Source organism: Cyanistes caeruleus, chromosome 5 (genome assembly GCF_971803275.1).
Source record: "Cyanistes caeruleus chromosome 5, bCyaCae1.hap1.1, whole genome shotgun sequence".
NCBI classification, from domain to species: domain Eukaryota; kingdom Metazoa; phylum Chordata; class Aves; order Passeriformes; family Paridae; genus Cyanistes; species Cyanistes caeruleus.
This window is the reverse complement of record NC_141705.1, coordinates 24,827,274-24,842,390: the sequence shown is the minus strand read 5'-3', so window position 1 is coordinate 24,842,390 and position 15,117 is coordinate 24,827,274. Positions and strand designations below refer to the sequence as shown.

The window sequence follows — 15,117 nt, the reverse complement described above, 5'->3', positions numbered from 1 at the left end:
TTAATCAGAATATAAACCCCTGTTCTTTTTGTTTATTAGGGGAAAAATTTGTTATCGCTTCAAACTGAAAAACTGACTATATTTTTCTATTAGACCTTCATTTTATATTGCAATTATTGCCTTGGCCACATGGATGTGTAACTGCTAAACCAGTTGGCACATTCAGTTTGCTGGGCTGATTGATTCCTCTTTTCAAAAAATACACATTGTATTATGGTCACAATTTAGCATAATTTTATTGTTGCTTTGGTGGAGTAGTTAAGCATTTGTTCAACACCTATTCATGCTAAAATGCTGCTGAATAGCTTATAAAAGACTACAAAATACATAATACAATATAGAAGTCTGGCTGTACCCTTCATTAAATTTGCACATTATTTTGAGATCATCTATTGGTCTTTCAATACTGAAATGGAACTTACAATAAAGACGTGGGCAGACTTTTTAACAGGACACTGAATAATGATTTTAAATTTGAAAAGGGTAGATTTAAATTAGATGTGAGAAGGAAATATTTTCCTGTGGGGATGGACCCTAGACCAAGTTGCCCAGCGACACACTAGATTCCCAATTCCTGAAAAGATTCAGGGTCAAGTTGGATGTGACTCTGAGCAAACCAGTTGAGTTGTCCCTGCTTATTGCAGGAAGGCTGATGACCTTCATAGGTTCCAACCCATACTATTCTATGACTCCAGCATTTAGAAGGCAGCAACATTTTCTTTTTAATTTCCTGTTCTAATGAATCAGATCCATACAATTGTCTATACACAGGCAAAGATTTGCATTTCTTTGAAAGTGATCAGGTCAAAAATATCCTGATGAGCTTTTACAATATATTGAAGGTAATTTTCACAATACAGAACTGTGGAATAGGATGTAGTTTTTACAAGTTTCATTCACTTAAACTTTTAATATGGTGGGTTATGAAAATGAACTTAGTGCAGATCATGCCCTAATATCCATGTTAATATTTGCTCATAAATCCTGATAAAGTAGAGGTAAAAGTCACATTTTCAAATAGTCTCTTCCTCAGCAGTATTCAAGGACATGCTGTACAAATGGGAACAAATATTTATGTTAAAACTGCAATATGTGAGGATAAAATTAATTCCACTCATCTGTGAACTCACAATTAAGAAGGATCATGTATGGAAGTGTCTCATACAGAAAGTGAATAAGTTAAGAGCTATAATGGGAACACCGTGAACTCCTATGGCTGTGCTGTAAAATATTTATGATAAGTTATACATTTAGCATTTTATTGTACTTTTAAGACAAATTTAATGTTTGTATCACATTTCCCCTCTATATTCTAAGACATGAGCTCATCATAGAGAAGATAAAATCTCAGCTGTGTTGGAGTAATCTTGGCTGTATACACACACATGACCATTAGTTTTTTTGAATAATGAAATATGGGATGCTGGTATGGTTGATATGCAAAGAGCATATAGAAATAGGAATACACAGGGACATGTAGTGGGGACAGGATGCCTCAGTGCATGACCCACAGGACCACTTCTCACACCTCAAAATGATATCAAAGAGATAATGAGACACAACAGCAATAAAGACAGATTAATGATGTGACTCCTTCTATAATTCACTGGGGAACCTTCAGCTGCTGCCAGCTCCAGTAGTCCTCAGCCCAGACCTCTGTCCTACATCTAACTATGAAGCTGTAAGAGGGAATCTTATAACAAAAACCGGGAGATACTGAGTCATCTGCGCCAGGCCATGACCAGAATATAAATTTACTGGAGGTAGAAGATGTTGTGTAATTCACTGTGCCATAAGTATGTATCTAAACACACCAATTCACCTCTCTTTAAACCAAGTCAAAGCCAAGAAACGTCTCCTATGGGGAGACACTACAATATGGGTCATAATTGCAGTAGTTCTTCAAAGACCCTTTTTGAAGAGGTCCAACAAGCTTTGATTGTGCTTCAGCTGAGTGCCCACACTCAGGAACATCTGCTCTGATGTAAGTAAGGCTGCAGTCCATACAGGTCAGCCTGAGAAACCTCTGCAGCTCTAAGGCACAGCTTGACTGATTTTAAACAAGAAATGTGCTGGCATGCAAATGCTGTTCATGTCTGCTGCAAAAGCAGTTGATTTATTGTAAGCATTCTCCTGGCTGTGGTTTGCATAAGTAAAATATGAAGAACATTCATTACCCTGAGTATCCATTAGCTTTCAAGTAAAATGTTGATTCCTAACGGAAGAAAACAAAACAAAACAACAGAAACAAGATTTAGGTACTAAATAACAAAATATAAGCGCCCTGTAAAGGTTACAGGATACAACACTTTTTACCTTTGTACTTTAAATGCTATGCATCAAAGAGGACTCCACCAAAAAATGTGGGAAAGAGGTTGACTCAGAGAATGAAAGTCCTTTAAGAGAGATTCAGATGGGAGCTGGAACAACTTCTCCCCCTGTGATGCATAAATTGACAGCCACTGATAGTTGCAGGCTTCTCTGCTCGGGGTCACCTCTGAGCTCTGCAGGTGTCAGCCACTGCTGAGTTGTCCTCAGAGACAGAGACATTAATTTTTAATGCTTATTGTTTCACAGCTCTCTAGTATTTTTGGGGTTAATTATGCTTCAAATGAATCACTACTTTAATGATGACCCTGATTCAATAGTATTAAATTAGAACTGACATGTAGCTCACTGCTACCTTGATTATGATATAATGGTTAGAGACAAGTAAAGTTTTTGCCAAACAAGGTAATTTCTATCTGCCCTACAAACAGCTGCATATTTTCCATATCCTTTCCATATAATTCTTTATTTTTTGTTTCATCGAGAAGCTCTCTTTTATCAAGCATTCTCCACGCATGGGTACCAAATGGCATGACATTGACCCAGTAGTTCACACTCAAGATATTTAGATTTTTTTTTTATTATTATTATTATTTTTATGGATATTCTTTTTCTTTTTTTTTTTCTTCCCCCTAAAACCCAGCTTCCTCTTCAGTGGCTGTGGGCCAATTACCTGTACTAAAATTGCAAGGTGCTTATTAGGCCTTCGGTCTGACAGTCTCTGAAGAACTCAATTAGTTGTTCTACTTAATCTCATTTACTTCACAGCTTCTCTAAGCAGGGGCCTCCAAATATAAAACTTCTCAGAGCATAATAAGAAGTAGGTGTAGATTTCTCAGGAAAAAAAAAATATAAAAATAACTGCCAGGACTGCATCAGGTTCCAAAATGCTTCTAATAATAAGACTTAGATGGCTCAGCCTCCTTTTACAAGTACTGAAAACACGAGAAGCTTCACTTCCTACTTTCAGGGCTGCAATTATTCCAGTGCATAAGAAGGTACAAGACCCAGCTGAAGGTTTTCCAGCAGTGGAGACACTTGTATCTCTCACTGCTGTGTGTTTGCCTGTGCCTCATTAGCTACACACTCACAGTTGCCATTCCCTTCATCCAGGTGCTCACAACTTTTCCCTCTTCTCCTCAGCTGCTTATTTCCTCAAAGCTTTTAAGAACTTAATTATTTTTGAAAGTTTTTCTGCCTGTCTAACCTGGATTGCAATTAGTCAGTGAATTCAAATGTTATCAAAGAGGGAAGAAACAGGCTGACAATGTAATCACACAACTCTTGTTTTTGTTGGCAATCAGGTTAAAAATCTTAAAGAAAAATTGCAAAACAGGGAAAACATATGTTAGTGAAAGTGGAATAAATGTCTGATAGCTAATGGGCATTCAAGGATAAACTTGTTCTCAGAAGCCAAGAATTACAACAAAGCCCAGTTCTAACTGCATATCTTGCCTTTGAAATTCCCATTTCTTTGGTCTTCTAAAAGATAGCTGAGGATCCTTCAAACTCTCTCTTGAGTTATGCAAAAGTAATGTTTTAATGCTTCAATAGTTTCTAAAACAGATTAAAAAAATATACAGGTAATAATGATTGATACCTGTGTCAATGTTATATAATGATATATAATGAAATCTCCATGTAAATATCATCTTGCTAATTTGGATTAACAGGTCACATTCTCAGACAGTTGATCACTGTCAAAAGTTGACACTTTTGATATCTAATCAGGAAATACTGCACAATTCCTCCAGATATTTTAAAACAAAACTTCCAGTTGACTCATAAAGCTAAAGATATTACCTTCAACTGGCTTTTTGAGACAAGGATAAAATTATACCTTTTAAAATACTGAATATATATATAAGATTCATATAAAACAGTTATATAAAGGTAATATATGTAAAGATGTAATATGCATGTATTTAAAGTTTGTGTACATGCATAAATGTATAAAACTTCTTGAAATTCTTGTTACTCAAGGGGAATGGTAGTAAGTGCAATAAATATTGCAATGGTACTCCTGGATCAAACTGATGCTTACAACATTATGCATCATATGCAGGCTGAAATCTGCATTATTTACGGACCCAAGATACATTACATGAAATAAGGAAGAGATAGGACATAGGACTCAGATGTTTGAATCCCTGGGGAGCCAGAATTGCTTAAATTTTTATTTATAAGTGTGAAGGATTACTATTAATTGCTGTTCAGATAAATTGTATGAGTATAGTTGATTTTGTGGGGCTCTTCACAAAAAGCTTGCAGTGCCTCCTAAATTAACTTTGTCTATAAACAGTTTTTTCTAAGTGTTTTTCTCTGATATAAAATAGACTGTAGATTGTCTATGGTCTGTGATAGAATAGACTGTACATTCAGCTATAAATGTGTTTGAAGTGCTACTAATGGCTTATGCACAAAGTAACAAACACTTTGTAAAAATCAACATAATTTCTAGTATCTTTGACTAAGATACCATGTAAACCTCTTAGAACATTATCTAAGCAAAGATGGTTTTTTTCACCTCCCCTGAAAAAACCACAACATAGACTGATTTTCCCTTTTCCTGGAATAGTAGCAGTACTTTCTATAGCACTATAATACTAATAATAGCACTTTCCTAAGTTGTTTCCAAGTCTGAGGAAAGGTGAGCTTAGACTGGAGTTCAGCTCTAATTTCTCTGCAAAAAAAAAGTAGTTCTGTATTTTTTACTTTTTATCTGTACATTACACAAAGTATGAATTATGGTTTTGAAAAATTCAATTTGCAGCCATCTTCAGCAAATAATGGGAACCATCTGGACTGATTGGTATGGAAATCAGAACTAATTGATCCTGCCATTTTTTAGCCTTTTACAGAACATGAAAATAGACAATATTATGTTTTCTAGAGCTAATCAAAACTGTACTTCAAATTATTCACCGGTAGGTTATTAAAAATATTTGGATCCTATTTTCACAGTTAAAAGATCTAGCTGCACAAAGTGCAAAGAAATTATGTTTCAATTAATGGAATCTGCTATCAGAGTGTGAACAAATAAATCTAGAAGCAAGTAAAAAATAAAATTACTGTATTCTTTTTCTCTCCAGGTTTCTTCTCTTAGTCTAGATGTCTTCCACATTATTCCCAGTCAGCAGCTCATCACTGAATAGAAGAAAGCACTGCTGATGCTACACAGATTTTCTGATGGTGAGAGGTTGCATCCAAAGGCAGCAGTACTCCTGTGAAAATCACAATGCAGCTTTAGGGCTGCAAATTCCTGTCTCCTCAGGGAAATAACCATCCTATATATCCTAGTCTGGGAAAGGATAGCACATCTTTTCTTTGCTCTGACTGTTGCTTCAGCATATCAACACTCAAAATGAGTCAAACACTACAAGTTCTAGAAAATACATATATTTAAGATGGAAAAATACATAGAGAAGGAGAAAGAGGTTTATGGTGGAGTAACAGTTCCTCTATCCTGTTAAGAGGCAGTACTAATGAGTAAAGTTACAGATTCCTTAACCCCCTGAAAAACAGAATCATAGAATGATTTGGGTTGGAAGGAACTCAGAGGTGATCTAGTTCTAGTCCCCAAAGGCCAACCTTTTCAAACTCTTGACCCTTGCCTAGCAATAGCTCATCAACTCTGTTTTGTGTAATTCTAACACCATTTATACTGCTGAATGATACTATGGGAACAAGTGCTCACCCAGTTAAAAATAGGATTTTATGTTCCTCTACTGGATGTTCATGTATGCGAAAAACCTTTTTTCTTGGATAGTCTATATTTTGGAGAAAGTAAATCATATCAGAAATGCTAGGCTATTTGCCTTAGAGAAACTGGGAAATCACTGCTTTGACATTGTTTGACATACATAATTTCTGTCTTTGATAATTAATCAGGCACTATTGCTACTCCAAAAACCTTCAAACACATACTCAATATGAGAAACTAAAAAATTTAACATTTTCTTGTGTCTGTTCACCTGATGAAGAATGGCATTTGGGTGAATATCCCAGGCTGGAACGAGCAAAATCAATATATATTTATGACTGTCAGCTCACTGATGTAAGGAGTATCTGAAATCCAGGCAGCATACTGTCATATTTTCCTGAAACCCTTTTCCTCACTTTAACCAGTTAGTAATTTCGAAGATATCTGGTTGCACCAACCTGCCCCTCCATCCCCCACCCCTCCAAAAAAAACCAGAAGTTATTTTTTTAATGTTTTCCATGCATGTATGTGACTAGCATCTTACTTTGGCATTGCTTACAAGAACTCCTAGTTATTTTAATAAGCTTGCTATGACAGTACAGAAGTTCATTTATCAGTAAACTGCAGAATGTGGGGAAAACACTGCACATAAATGGGAGAATACATAATCATGAAAGCTAATGGTTCTCACAGGCTGAGAAAGTAATCTTGATTTTTAAAAGCAGAAATGTGTGTAGAAGTAAAACTCTTTTGGGAAGCCCAGATGAAGAATCCAGATTACTGACCTTTCTGCAAGTGCAGAAGTATTTTTAAAAAAATTTATAATTGAATGTTCTATTGAAGGATTTAGGTGGAATTAATGACTTTAAAAAAATATTTAGCAATTTGTAGTCAATCAAGAAGGCAGAGATATACATTTTCTAACAGAAAAAGGACTGAAAAGCTGTCAGTTAAAGATCTGTGTTTTCTATATCTCCACAAACAGACATCTCTATGGGGAAATATACCACAAACATTTGGTCAGAGCTTGCCCAGGATTTTCAGAACACATATGGAATCTCACTTAAGGTAATCAGATTTCATGTTTGAATGACAGGTTAAGGAACCTCACCCTAAAACTGTATAGTTTGGTTTCTTTTTTTTTTTTTTTTTAAAAAAAGGCACAATTTCTGAAAATTAAGCTACATCTTAGAAATAAAGACTGAGGACTGAGATACGATGTAATGTTTGCTGTTCTGAAACACAAATAGACATATTTATATGAAACTTTAAAAGAAATTATTCAGCCAAAATCACCACCATTTTAAAATCCATAATAGATTTGCAATTTAAATGATGCAGATCTGGTTCTCCAGTTCTGATTACCCAGTATGTTTATGGAGTGGCATGTCAGGTTTTCTGAAATGGTTGAACTAACAGTGAAGTGCCTCACAGCTACAGTTATGCCTTAATTGCTGAAAATTATTAATTGAAGAAAACCTTAGTATAACATGTCCTAATGAATGAGGAACATAGAAAATACCTCAGTGAGAAGCCATTTTTGAATTATTAAGTCAAACTTGGCAGAAAATCTCCACCAAATAATATATTCTTTTTTTCCCAGCTGGTGAAGACAAAAATTGTTCATGTAAAAGCCTAGTCTGAACCAAGCTAAGATAATTCATAAAATCCTACTGTGGAAGAAAAGTCTGTGAGGGATTTCACTTTAGTGTCTCTTCAGGATATCTGTAGCATTCAAATTAGTAATTTCTTCTTCTGATAGTTCTCAGGATTAGACACCACTGAAGTAATTTCAGCTCTTTCTCTTTGAGTTCAAGAGATCAGAGTAATGATTTAAGCCTCTCTGGCTTGAGGAAAAACAAAATGGTTTGAAATAAATTTGCACCTGGGTTTTTCCCTGTTCTCTGGTTGAATGTCTTTGTATGTATCTAATCCAGCCCAGGATATCTCTGTTCTCCAAAGAAAACCATCTCACGTTTTTCCATTGAACTCCCCAGATTTAAGTTATGTCACCATTTCAGCAACCAATTATCTGATGAAAAAGGAAAGTCAAAATGGGAATAAGATTGTTACTGTTAGAAAGACAAGCACAGGAAGCTCAGGACATGTAAGAGTCCTACAGTTCCAGCACTGATCTTCATTTACATTTCAGTGATTGTCATTTAACAAGTATTCTTGCAAAGGGATGGATAGAAGAATAATTGGCAGAATACACTGGAATAAACCCTGTGCTTTGGATAGCAATTAAGTGTTACCTGATCTTTATCTAAATAGCAAAAGGGAAGAGAATGTCTAAAATGTAGATCATAATCAAATAACTAATTTACAATATAGTAATAACAAAAGCAGGAGGTTTGGTAGTGTGACTTTAGGTTTTTTTCCCCTTCCTGATTAGGATGATGTTAAAATTATACAATGACTGATGAGTATTACAATAAATATGATTAATCTATCTCCAAGCTAACTTATTAAAAAATATTTTAGCCCTTCCCTTCAGCATAAATATTTACCAAAATTCAGAAGTTTCTCTTGTGCAGTATTCTGAAGAGAAGGAAGGGAAATAGTGTCACTCTATGGCAATTAGTGACCTAGAACTGTCTTGACTGGGAAAACTGTCCTCATTTGAGGAAATCACAAGGTCATTTATTTCTTATTAAAATAAGTCATTAGTTTCCAGTATAATTTGTGTCCATCTCTGTCAGTGAACCTGACTTCTCAACAAACTTTAAAACAAAAAATAACCAACCCCAAACTTATTAAGTTATCCTTCCAGAAAGCTGACAACCTAGATAATGCATAACCAATTTCTGTCACCTAGTGCAACTCACTTTTTCATTCTTTCACAGATTTATGATGCTTTAGGTTCTTCTCCAAGCAAAGCTTAGAAGCTCCTGATTTGATAAGAGGTTTTGAACAATATTTTTCTAACTTTTGACAAGATAGCTCAGGGCTAGATCCAATAAAAATGCACTATGCTTCTTCATTGTGAAGCTCTGAAAAATTGATTTTTATATTGGATTGGACCACTGGCTTGTTAAAGAAACTTAACTTGATAACAACACCCTTTATCCCCTTAGGAGCTATCATTTCATGTTAGGAGGACCGAAAGAGTGCAGCATATATAAGGAGTATTATCTAGCCTTGTGGGGTCAAGGAGTTATCTTGCAGCACAGCCTGAGTCACAGGGATGAGCACTGGAATGAGAAAGCAGGGCAGAGGGTTCCTCAGGGGACAGAAGAGAAGGAAAGAAATCTTTTCCACTCTAGGATATAAAGTTATAGCAGAGCTCTTTGGCAGCCTCTTAGAAAGGCTAATATTCTCGTTTCCCTATTTATAAAGCCACATTTCTTTCATTATTTTCAATTGTCAGGGATACATAAAATAAATATAGACAGGGATGAACCTGTCTAATGTAGCTCACTGCATTCCTCTCTTTGGTTTGGTAGTCAATATTTGTTATAGCTCTCTGCTCAGACCACTTGAGTACTCTTAATCCACTTGAAAAGGCTTGTTTGCTTTATGTTATGCTGAGATCACAATTTCATAGAACACTACTCCTGGCCCAACCTTCAAATAAATAATATAGTTTTAAATCCATAAATATGCTCCATCAAGACTTATCTACTCATCATCCAGATTGATTTGTTTTAATATAATTCCTCAATATCTAGTTTCTTGAAACCTGATGCCCTTGAAATGTACATTGCAAGGAAAGTGTAATGATAAGAAAAAATGGACAGACTCATGTATTTGGTGACAAAAGTAAGATGACTGATTCATTTTTACCTTGTAAATAGTTTTGAGATAAAATTTCTAGTGTATTTATTATCCACCAGGTACTTCTACTGTTAAAAATCACTTAGGAGTGGAGTTGCCCCTTACATTGAAGAATTCATGGCTCAGTGAGATGATGTAAAGAGATATGTCTGTTTTTTTTTCTCTCTGAGTAGCCTGGCCAATGTAAATAAAGATGGAAAAATGGGCTTCTGATAGCTATATTCTTTCTCAGCTTTAGAAGATATGATATACTTGAGCTTTCCTGGGGAGGCAGGGGATAGACAAGGCAAAGAAGACTTGCCCTAGGCATAAACTGAATTTACATTCTTGATTTTTAGAACATTCATTTTAAGATTATATATGAGGCAGAAATTCTGCATTGCATATGGAAAGGTTTTAAATTATTTCCAGCATAGCTAATTTTTTTTTAAACAAAACATGTTTGTTTTAAACAACAAAAAATTATTTTCTTTTCCATTTTAAATATAGTTTACCATGGGTTTTCAAGGAAAATAATGTGGGAAATTTCTTTTTCCTCAGTACTAGAGCAACACAGCAGGCTTAATGGCAAAACCAGGGAATATCACACTTTGGCAAATTGTCTCCTCCTCTATTCTCTATAATACAGAGAAAGAAGATTACTCCAACCTGCCTGACTGCCAGGGATGCAGCAGCTTTCCTGGGTGGATGGTCTGCTATACACATTTCTTAATGCACAGACTGTCAGGCAGGATAGGTCCAAACAAGGAAGGGCACAGACATTCTTCCTTCTCAAGCACCTGGTTCTCGCTCACAAGGGGATGGACATGGCCACAGTTTGCCTTGCAGGGGTGAGGAGAGCAACAAGAGCTGGATGCTTGATGAAAGGGAGTACAGCTGCTGCTGTCCCTGCATGGCTGTTCTGCTGCTGCCTGAAAGCCAAGGCATTCAATGGAGAAGGGAAAAAGAAGAGAGCAACTCTTGGATACACAGATGCAAAAAACTTCCAGATTTAACTGAATAAAGTCAGTGGAACAATATCTGTTGTTCCAGTTTTATTCAACTCTTATCTGTTTTGCATGCAGTCTGTATTTTGGGTATGCAGAGAATGTTTTACAATGTATGTAAACTCATACAGTTCATGTAAGGCAGAAGTACAATGTTGTCTTTGAAGAAATCAAACTGTCATTACAGCTAATTTTAAACTCATATGCTAAAATGAATTTATATTTTATGGTAAATTAAGAAAAAGAGATTCTATTCCTTTTGAGACTAGTGGTGATCTTTCTTAAACTCATTTGCCACAGAAACATTATTTCACTTTCAGCATGATTCTATCAGGTATAATGTACTTGTGTATAATGGCTGGGAGAGTGTGAGAAAACAGCTCATGAATCTTTAGTAAGTTAGGCTTATCCCTTCTCACAGAGCTACATGGATCTTGCCTGCCCTCAGCTGGATTTATGAAGGGATCATTGAAAAGTGGTGGTGAGAAATGTATTTGAAAACCAACAATATATCATGTTGTATAAGGAATAATCTTTTCACTCTCACCAATGGCATTACATTATAGCTAACAGAGAATGGAGTATTTTGGGGAATTTCTGAAGTTAAAAATAACAAAAACAAACAGTAGGAGAAAGAATGAAAATGAAGAAAGGTCAAACAAAATGTTTGACTAAACAATGCAGAAAAAGAATGGGCTTTCAGGTCCTAATTGTGCATAGGACAAAAGGATTTCATTTATTTCCACTGAATCAAATGCCATCTATTTTGCTGTCTTCTGAATATATGAGGTTTCCTTCAGTCCCTGAAAAGGAAAATCTCTATAGAAATAATAGAGCACTTTGTGAAGCTGCAGTGGTCAGACCTGTTCTACCGAAAGATAGATTCACTAGGCAACAGCCAGAAAAGCAAAGACTAAATGTTCTTCTGTGTTAAAATATGTTTCTCAAAAGATCTGTGAATAAACAGACAAAAAGCCAGCTAAGCTGTAGCAATAATTGTCTGTTTTGTAATAAAAAAATACCAATTGCCAAGAAGGTCAAACTGTTACTTAAAAATTAACGAGTCAACCTCGTACTCCTTATATTTTCTCTCCTTCCCACATCTCCTTTCCTTGTTATCCTGTGAAAAAAATCATGCATTGATGAAGAGGTATATTAAGGAAAGAAAGCAACAAAAAAAGCCAAAGCCCATTATAGGTTTCATCAAATCCTTGTAGATTATTCACTTTGTCCCTCCATTACTGGGTATGTTTCTGACATCATTCTCCAAATTATGTAAAGGATGATATATTGCTATTCCTCTTACAGTCTTCCCCTGATGTTTTCTAGTCAAATAAAGTACTTCATGAAATAGAGAATTTGTCTCAGATCTTTTGAGGTCCTATGCCTCTGAAAACCTTTTCAGTGATACTGGATTTATTTATCTTGCTAAAGGTGTCATCAAAGGTCAGGCTGCTATAAAAATTATAAAAACCATAATTTGGTTGGTAAATTAATAATGCAACTGTCCCTTCCCTCTTCCTTCCTCTCCCACACATCTGAGACGAAAAAGACAAGGATGCTCCTATATACCCATCTTTCCCATCCAATATTTGGAAACAAAATCCATTTCTGTAACTCATCTTAGGCATCAATACCTGCTCGCTTGAAAAACTCTCATGATATTCCATCACTACAGAACCCCACAGCTCCCCAGAACATGTATGGTGGTTTGGTTACATGTCACATAAAAGCAAGAACACCACTTAACTTCTTAGTCCATCTTCTTAGCACTTCTTAGGTCCATCAAAAAGGCAACATGTTGGCTGAAGTAAAAAGAAAAAAAAAAAAAAACACATGCTGTTATAGCCTTGATCACATCACATCTCAACCATCTTAATTTATCTCTTAATATACTTTGGAAAAAAGGAACAAAAAGAGCAGTGGAATATAATGAAGAGCTACCGCATACAGGATGCCAGCATCCTTCCGTATTTCACCATATTTTGGGGTTATGAGAAATATTTTTATCCAATTTAACTATACTAGAGTTTTTTCTTATCTTTCCAAAAGTTTTACTGTCATCAGGATTCCATTCCACATTGTATGTCCATCTTCCAGAACCATGAAAGAATAGGAGTGTGCTTTTAATTTTTCTGCCTTCCTGCAAAGGCAAGATGAAGATCTTTTTCTTTCTGCTTGTGTAAATTCCAGGATATCTACACTATCAATATTATTAGCTACTTTTCTGACATTCTGTTGAGATGTTCAGGAAAAGGTTACAAATTAGATTTCAATTCTGAGAACAGCAAGTGAAACATGCTAAGGAAACCCTTTCACAGAACCCGAGAATCACAAAGGTCAGGTTGGAAAGGACCGCGCAGGGTCATATGGTCCAACCTCACTGCTTAAGCACAGTCATCCTACACCACATGGCACAGAATTGTGTCCAGATGGTTTACTTTAAACAAGGAAGTAGCAAACCTTGCCCAAGCAAGTGCTTTTTCTGGTCCCACACTCTCAAAGGAAGAAGCATCCAAACTACCTGAATACACTACTGTAACAATGGAAAAAGGAGTCAAAGCCAAGAAACCATCAGACCCCAGTCTGACTGATTCCTCTAACATCAGCTATAGAATTCCAAAGATAAAGAGATGGTCTTTGAAGACCAAGAGGAATTCATCACTACAAAATCACAAGTACTTATTCCCATTAAAAAAGCTATAGCATTCCTGTCACTAAAAGAAGAGCATGCAAATTTATTAAAGTAGTGTTTAGCTGTTTCACATGGCACAATTTAAAAGTTCACACTGTTGTCTACATATGAACATTTTCAGTATTTCTCACACCAAGAGAAGCAGTAGGTAACTATGTGAAGTTACTGTGGTAGAGAATGCTTACAGACATCTGAGATGATATAAATATACAAATTATATATATATACAAATAAAAGATTATATAAATAAACAAAATAACACTAACAAGCATATCTTGTCTCTATAAAGTCTCTTGCAAGGGAGGCACAAAGTGTTGTAGGAGCCAGTACTTCCCAGTAATGGTCTGGCTTTGCTCATCAGAACCCCACCCCTAAATTTTCCTCAAATACCTTGCTTTAGTTGGTGGCTTTCTCTCCAGACAAGCGTCCACATCAGGCCTACTGAATTATTTGATTTTATGTCTCCTGGCCTAAAGTCATCATCTTTCTTCAGCCTTCCTTCTGCCCTCTACTCCAGCCACTGGACCTTGCTTCTCTAGCCTATACCTTATGTAGTGCTCTGCAGCACCTGCAGCCCATCAGTGGCCATTTCCAAGTCAAACACCATTTTTTTAGGGTTATTGATCCTAAAGAGTTTCTAATCCCATTGCAAACAACACAGGTGTTCTTCTTACAGCTTTTTAGCAGACTTTAGTGCATTGGGTTTTTTAGGTGTTCACACTCAGTAATGATTCTTTAATACAAAAAAGCCTAGAGTAAATATCCTTAAAGAAAGCATTTTTCAGGTTTAGCTCAGCACTATTACATTAATGTCCAATGAACACAAATGCATGCTTCCTCAAGTATAAATTAACACTCTAATATTTTATTTAAACATATACTAGTATATTTAAACCTTCAAATAAATTAAAGAAATGCAAACCTACTCTAGCAAATGAAGGTTACTTCATATTTGAAAAGCCTTGGCAAATTAATCACAGCAAGAATATAAAATATGAGGAAATACTGTGGTTATATTCAGATGTAAATGTCAAAAGTTATTTATTGACCAGAAATGGTCAAATCACAGCAGCCACATCTGATATTAGTCAGAACAACCGTGTTAATGAGAAAGATACAAGCTTTGAATGACATTTTACTGTACTTATATACCCATAAAACATAATTGTATTTGACTGATTTGAAAATATTCCTTCATAGCAAGAGAGCCAAAACTGATGGATGTCATGACCACCTCCAGTACTTAATTATTGTGGCTAGGTCAAGGCTCGTTAAAAGTCTAATATAATTTTCCACTCTTTTGCACTAATCATGCAGATTTTTTTTTTATTGGTGTTCATATAATTCTGTTCTGTCACATTTGCACCAGATGCATCATAATTTGATGAGTAGTTCCAATGAAAACAGTGGGAATACTACCCAAAAGCAAATAGGATTTCAGAGCTTAGAAAATTTTCTTTAGGCTATGGTTATTATGAAACATTTTAACAAATTAAATGTTGACCAACAATCCACCAAAGAATAAATGATTTTGTATTTCATACCCCCATTCATAGTGATAGGGTAGTATTTTGGCTTTAGAATGTATACCAGGCCTACAGGACTTCCAAAGTACAAATCTTTCCTCA

The 15,117-nt window shown here is 35.6% G+C and overlaps 1 long non-coding RNA gene across 2 annotated transcripts; it reads right to left on the bottom strand.

Moving 5' to 3' along the window:
• Nucleotides 1-211: 211 nt before the first annotated feature.
• Nucleotides 212-14,016, bottom strand: LOC147652986 (uncharacterized). 2 transcript variants are annotated; one of them, XR_015286515.1, is made up of 6 exons: nucleotides 13,880-14,016; nucleotides 12,540-12,599; nucleotides 5,401-5,552; nucleotides 3,784-3,885; nucleotides 2,317-2,533; nucleotides 212-2,215 (listed from the first exon to the last, which is right to left on the bottom strand). It is a non-coding gene; the product is annotated as an uncharacterized LOC147652986 (long non-coding RNA). The 2 variants fall into 2 exon arrangements; XR_015286514.1 differs by lacking the exon at nucleotides 3,784-3,885.
• Between the last annotated feature and the right edge of the window lie 1,101 nt (nucleotides 14,017-15,117).